This window comes from Limulus polyphemus, unplaced genomic scaffold, assembly GCF_000517525.1.
Source record: "Limulus polyphemus unplaced genomic scaffold, Limulus_polyphemus-2.1.2 Scaffold4235, whole genome shotgun sequence".
Classification (NCBI taxonomy): domain Eukaryota; kingdom Metazoa; phylum Arthropoda; class Merostomata; order Xiphosura; family Limulidae; genus Limulus; species Limulus polyphemus.
The window spans coordinates 42,362-49,130 of NW_013669845.1; the positions used below are offsets into that span (position 1 = coordinate 42,362).

The following is a 6,769-nucleotide window of genomic DNA, read 5'->3' on the forward strand; positions in this document are numbered from 1 at the left end:
AATCTAAACAGCGTTGATGTAAAAATAAATATATAATAATAAGTTTGTTACAAGCATAAAGCTACACAATGGGTTGTTTGTGCTCTGCTCATTGCAGGTTTTGCAATCCATTCTTAGGATTATAAGCCCTCAAACTTACAACTGAACCGCTGAGGAGCCCTATTATCTAAAGATTGCCCAAACTACTAATATTATGTTGTTGTTCTAATAAAATGTCTAGTCAACCCAACATTTTAAAATTTGCTTGTTGTATCTGATTTGATCTTACGTTTATTGTAAATTACACTTGAGCTTCAGTCTTATATTTCCTTTCATTTACCAAAATGATACAAGTGCTCCGAATTGTTATTCTGAGATGATACTTCATCTCTTCACTTAGAATAGCTTGATCCTGCCTATGAGATTTGCACGCCACTAGCCTTGAGCTAACTCCCACCTAAAAAGCACATAATTAACAGGAACTGTGCTAGTGCCTGATGACATCATCATGCAACAATAGCCCTCCTCCTAAGCACTTGTGCACGAAATAACTTTTTTATAAATTTTTATTTAGCAAAAAAACTTTTTTATGGTGTCTCCAACATTATGATTTCTCAAGTTATGGTAACTTCTGCTTCGTACCATGATAACAATAATGTTCCAAAGATGTGGAGCCATTGTTCAATGTGTTCTGGGTTCCTTCATGCACACTAGGCTTCCTCCTCCTGTTCATTTGGCTGACATTCCTTCTTCCTGATTTGATTATGATCACGATGATGATGATTTGACTGACTATTTTCCCCACCAGGATGTGCTATAGGCACAGCTTTATCTGTGGAGGAAAATTCTCACCCTTCTAATCTCTTTCTTGACATAATTTTGCAGGTATGTTTTTCTTTTTTCCATTTGGCTTTTGATTCCTCCTGTGCCTTGCTACATGAAACCCATATTCAGGATTACTTTTGTTTTTCCTCCTTCACTTGATATTAGACTCCGTGCAGAATCATTTCTCAAACAACTTCATACTCATGCTAACATGTTTCGTCTTCCTTTTGTCCAATTGACTTTTTGTTTTGGCTTGCAGCCATTCTTGATCTGCATTCTTCATTTCCCAGTCTTTGTAATTATTTTTTCCTGATTGGGAGAGTGGACTCCTTAACTTCTGTTTCCATTTTTGTGCCCAGTTTTCCTGCCTTTGTCTCTTTCTTACCACTGTTCTGTGTTACCTCTTGTCACAACACTTTTATGTCTGAGGCAATTTATCGTGCTTGAAAGGGTTTTCTAGAAAGTTTTATTCTCATCTTTTCACCTCATTGGCCTGTACTTCTTCTGATCTATCTCTCCATACTTGGTTCTTGGTTCCTCTGCTGTTGTGATGGGATGCTCTTCTGGCTAATGTATGTGGCTCTTATGTTTATCTTCATGATCTTCTTTGGGCTCCATTTCTTAACCCACTGAAGACCTGAACTTAGATGGCCCAGAATAAGTCCTTATTGTCTACTGTGGTTTCTCATCTTTCTTAACCTTGCTATTCTGTTTGTGTTTCTAGGCCTGGAGAATCCACGTCTTCTCTTTTTATTTCTGCTTCTTGGCCTTTTTCTACTTTCTGTCTTTTCACTTCTCGATATCAGGGCCATTGTTCATCTTGTTGGTGGCTACCCTGTCAGGTCTGGCCATATGTGGACCTGTCTGTCTTTCTTCACCAGCCTTTAGTCTCAATTTTCATCTGACAGGTTCTCACTACACCCTATCTCTCCACTTCACTTCCTCACTTTTCCCCTTTTTCTTTACTCTCCCCCCTCTGTTCCCCTTTTTATATTCAGTGCCTCGAGAATGTGATCTCAGATCTCACAGCCAAGAATGCCATTGAGAGTGTATATACTCTTACACCTGGTTATTACTCATTTTTTTGTGGTCGCTGAAATAACTGGAGACTGGAATCAGGGGACTCTAGAAATCAGTGGAAATCTGGGAACTTATCCATGTTTTCCCAATATATATATATATATATATATCATGGCAGTTATTTTGGTTTGATATCACACAATTGTGCAACAACCAGGGTCACTCAGAAACTGTTGGTTTCTCTTCAGCCCCACACGTGTTGATAGTGTTGACGAAAGTTTTGGAATTACTAAAAGCAGTCTTGGTGAGCCGATAGTTTGTTTGTGATTAGGGATAGTTAACTGGATGGGAATTCTGATTTCAGCGGTTCTTTTTGTCATTGAGCAAGTGGAAAAGCTCTCAAGAAAGTCGAAGGAAGAGGAACTTGCATTCTCATAGTGGCATGTTGAGGGTCGTCCGGAGCACGTGGAACACACGTGTGTTTGTTTATGCATGTGGTCATGACGTTGGATGGAGAGAGAGTATACTGTTCGATGACAGAGACACGAGCAGGGAGGTGCAGAGTGAAGTACGATCTGTTAAGATGGGATTAATACATACATGCTTAGACACCTTGAAATTTTTTGTATAGGTTAGCGGTTTTGATTATGATTGAAACTATAGTTTTGATAATGGTAAATCCTGATAGAACGGCCCTTCTCAGGAGTTTTCCCAATGCGAAGTCTCTCCTCTTTTTCAAGTGGAGCATAGGAGACCCTTGCCATTTACCAGTTCTTAGCCACTGGGGTGGTGGACCTTGGAATGTTCCTCACTGATTGTATACAGTAGGACAGTAGTGGAATTGTCTGTTTAGTTTGGATCACTCCTCAAACACCTAGTGTGCCCTTTTGCAGCAGGATAAGTTCATCACCCTGTCTCTGTCTGTCCAGTTGAGTCAAGGTCAGATACACACTGTATGATCTTATCATGCCCTAACCACACTACACTTATTGACTTGCTGACCACTTGTGTACAGGTGCTTGGTTAGTCATGCAAAAATTCCACCTGTTCCTGGGACAGTTGGGGCTCTTTTACCTTTCCCTCTCTTTCCTTCCAGGCCAACTAAGACAAGATTGGTCTCCCATCTTGTCTTGACCCTATGAAGCCCCTGCTATCTGGTGTCACACTCCATGAGCTTTCGCTTTGGGTGCTTTCTGAAGGAAACTCATCTGAGGTTAATGTTTGCACTGGTCCCTCCACCATTGCATTGTGGGATTCTAGCTTTTCTGGTGTGGATGCGAGGTATCATCTTAGAAGTTAACATTTTCCTTACCTGAAAATATATTTCAAATAGATACTTCCACATACCTTCCCACCTGTTCTCCCCACTTCTGTGCACTTTCTACTTGAAGTTATTTTGGGTTTTTTGTTTATCTAGCCATAAATTAGCCATTCATACTCATTTGCCATGCCCATCTGTTAGGTCCTCTCTTTCACAAATTGCCAGTAGTTCTCTCTGACGTTTTATACTATATTATTTATAGCCAATAGAAATCCAGAGTTTTAACCTAGTAAATTACATTGTTTTCAGTACAGGATATTGTTTATTTCATCTTCAGTTTCAAAGTTTTACTTGTGATGGTCAGATCGCCAAGCTTAAAGTAAGATTTTAAAGACTCTTATGCTATAGTTAAAAAGCCAGCTAAATTATGACAGTTATAGGACATTGTTTGCTTTGTGCCAGTTATTATTCTGCATTCTTGGATGCATTATTTAATTAAATAAATATTATTTAGTGCAGTAATATCGTTAATATGAATGAGTAGGCTAAGTTTTATCAACAGTCAACAGCAAAAAACAAGAGGATCCAGGTAAGTACTATATTTCTTGTTTTTCATGTGTATTCTTTATGTATTATTATAAAGTATGTAAAATATAAAAATTATAAACTTATTAAGTTGTATAAGGTTTAATTAGGTAAAATAATGAAAAATAGATAAAAATTCTTCATGAGGTATATCCTTGAGCATTTCATACATTATGTAATTCAATAAGGTAACGTGATCTCTGTTTTTGCTGAATGACTTACAACATGTGGCGGGATTATTAGTTAGATATGGTTCAAATGGCAGTAAAAGAATAAAATGAAGGATAAAAAAGATGTAAACTGTTACAAACCTTAAGCTATTTAGGATAAACAATTGTTATCTCCTGTTACAATATGTAGTCTTTTTATAAATAAAAATGGGAACTTTAGATATATTTCTTAATTTTTTATTGTTATTATGAGATTGGTCAAATCAACCAACTCTGTAAAGAGTTAGGGTAGAGTAAGTAGTAGAAAAAATAACAATTTTCTTCATTTGTAATTTTTTAGTTCACTCAATTGACTGTAGGCTAGGTTTAAAATGTAATTTGGTACAATGTTGTGGTATTTGAATATACCATGTGTTTATTTTTTTTTTCCTTTGTTGTTCTTGAAAGTTGATAATACCTGTTACCACATGGGGATGACATTGCTTAATATGACACATTGTGTAAAAATGTCAACAACAATGTCCTTCAACAGTTGTTCAGGTGATATTGTAATGGTCTAAAATGAACATGCCACTACAAGCAGGGCTCAACAACAAAAACACAATTTATTCACAATAACAACACTTGGAAATAAATTCAACCCAGTTAATAAAAAAATGCTTGGCCAGGATTTCATACCAGTATTAATGAATAATTTATCTTAAATATTAATAAATTAATAATAATGGAACCAGGAAAAAGAATCAGAAAAAACCTAATTCCAAAAACATATACAGCAATTACAATATTCAAACAATACCTTTCAATATCAATAAAAATATTGAGTGACAAACAGCAATAACTATACCCTTCAACAACTTATCTCATGACTCTCTCTCTTTCAGTGAAGGCAGGGTATTTATTCAAAGAGTAGGTCATGAGAGTACAATCTCATGTAATCATAAATTTACATACTCTTCTGTTACACTAATTGTATTTGTACATCACTGCTAGGGAAGCTGGTGTCAGTTTTATCATACAAATACCTGTGCTAGTCTTAGTGGAATTGGACTAGTATCACCACAGTTGCAGGATGGAGTAGAATGTGTGTGAATGTTTAAATTTTAACATTGAAATATTCACTAAGTAGGGAACTTTCATGAAAGGGTAAGCGTAATATATAGAAAATACTTTTAATTGTGGTTATTTTCTGTAAGAGTGGTTTGAAGTATTTTAATTCTTTCAAATTGATATGATTTATTGGGCAAAATTAGCAGTATATGAAATTCACAATCATAGCAAATATAAATTTATTGTACTCAGTGTTTTATTTGGTTGTGATAGAATATTTTTAATCATGTAGATTGAAATATTTAGTAAAACACAAAATTTTCTTAATATTTTCTTAAAATTATTTCTATACAAGGAGCAGTATAAGGTTCATGAAAATGCAGGCCATTAGCATAATGTGGGGGGGGGGGAGTAGTGGAAAATAACACCATAACTAGTACTAAATTTGTAAATGAGAGAAGGCTTCTAAAGAAAGACAAAAAAGTTTTCTTGAATCCTAATGATCAAAAGTGAAAGTTAGCATTACTAATTCAAGTCAGCATATATATGTGTGTGTGTAGGATCTGGGTTGAGAGTAAGCATGCTGTCCATTACCATAGGAATGGGAATAGAGTGCAGTATGGCTAAAAAAACGTACTGGTCAAGCAGAGACCCAATAAGTCCTGTGGGCAGAGCAGTTCATTGGTGCAAGGGCTACATGTTATATGAGCAATGAGAACATGAGCACAAATGAAACCTGTAGAAATATCTCTTGAACAAGGTGGTTTGTGTATTATTATTGTGTAAAATTATTTCTATACAAGGATCAGTATAAGGTTCATGAAAGTGCAGGCTGTAAGCATAATATGAGGGGGGGGGTAGTGGAAAGTAACACCATAACTAGTACTAAATTTGTAAATGAGAGAAAATTTCTAAAGAAAGACAGAAAGTTTTCTTGAATGCTAATGATCAAAAGTGAAGGTTAGCATTACTAATTCAAGTCAGCATATATGTGTGTGTAGGATCTGGGTTAACAGTAAACATGCTGTCTATTACCATAGGAATGGAAATAGATTGCAGCATGGCTAAAAAAAACATACTGGTCAAGCAGAGACCCGATAAGTCCTGTTGGCAGAGTAGTTTATTGGTGCTAGGGCTACATGTTCTATGAGCAATGAGAATATGAGCACAAATGAAACCTGTAGAAATATCTCTTGAACAAGGTGGTTTATGTATTACTCAGCCTTTTAAGGTAGTTTTTAGAGAAGAGTAATGTTTGTACCCAGGCATTTATGACCCATTTAAACCTACACACCTGGCTGACCTTTTGAGTGATTGTATTTCATTGACTTTGCATTTTCAAACCGAACCTTTGTTAATTAAGGTCAAGTTTTGGACCATTTTTGACTACTTTATTCTTGAATTAGCCAGTGATTGAAAACCCCTAATAGATGCTGGCATGGAAAGCCAGTTTGACAACCACAAATATGGTCATGAATATCTTTTTTATAAGGAGCGGGACTTCATCACCAACCCAAAGACTCTGGGGACTGGCCTGACCTGCAGTGTGTTAGAGCCTATGTATGAAGGTGTATTGCTGGATGCTGAATTGGATATTTGGCATTTAACCGAATCTATAGTCATGCATGCTATGAAGTTTCCAGGGACAGGCAGACACAGTTTGTGGTGGATCCAACTACAAAACACAAGACATTACTTGTTGGAGTAACCCTAGCTGTTCCAGAGACTGTGCCACACATCAACACCTCTGAACCAGTTGACCTATTCCTATATGTAGCTCAACTACTATAGCATCAGCATTTAACCCGATGACCACTGGCTACTAACTTTCTGAGTAGCCAATGCAAGACTTGCTATATTTCATTCCAACAATAAAACT

General features: G+C 36.4%; 1 protein-coding gene across 8 annotated transcripts in view; it reads left to right on the plus strand.

Moving 5' to 3' along the window:
• LOC106470819 (probable E3 SUMO-protein ligase RNF212) overlaps positions 1–6,769 on the plus strand; it is an 83,790-nt gene that overhangs the window by 41,877 nt on the left and 35,144 nt on the right. The window lies entirely within an intron of this gene.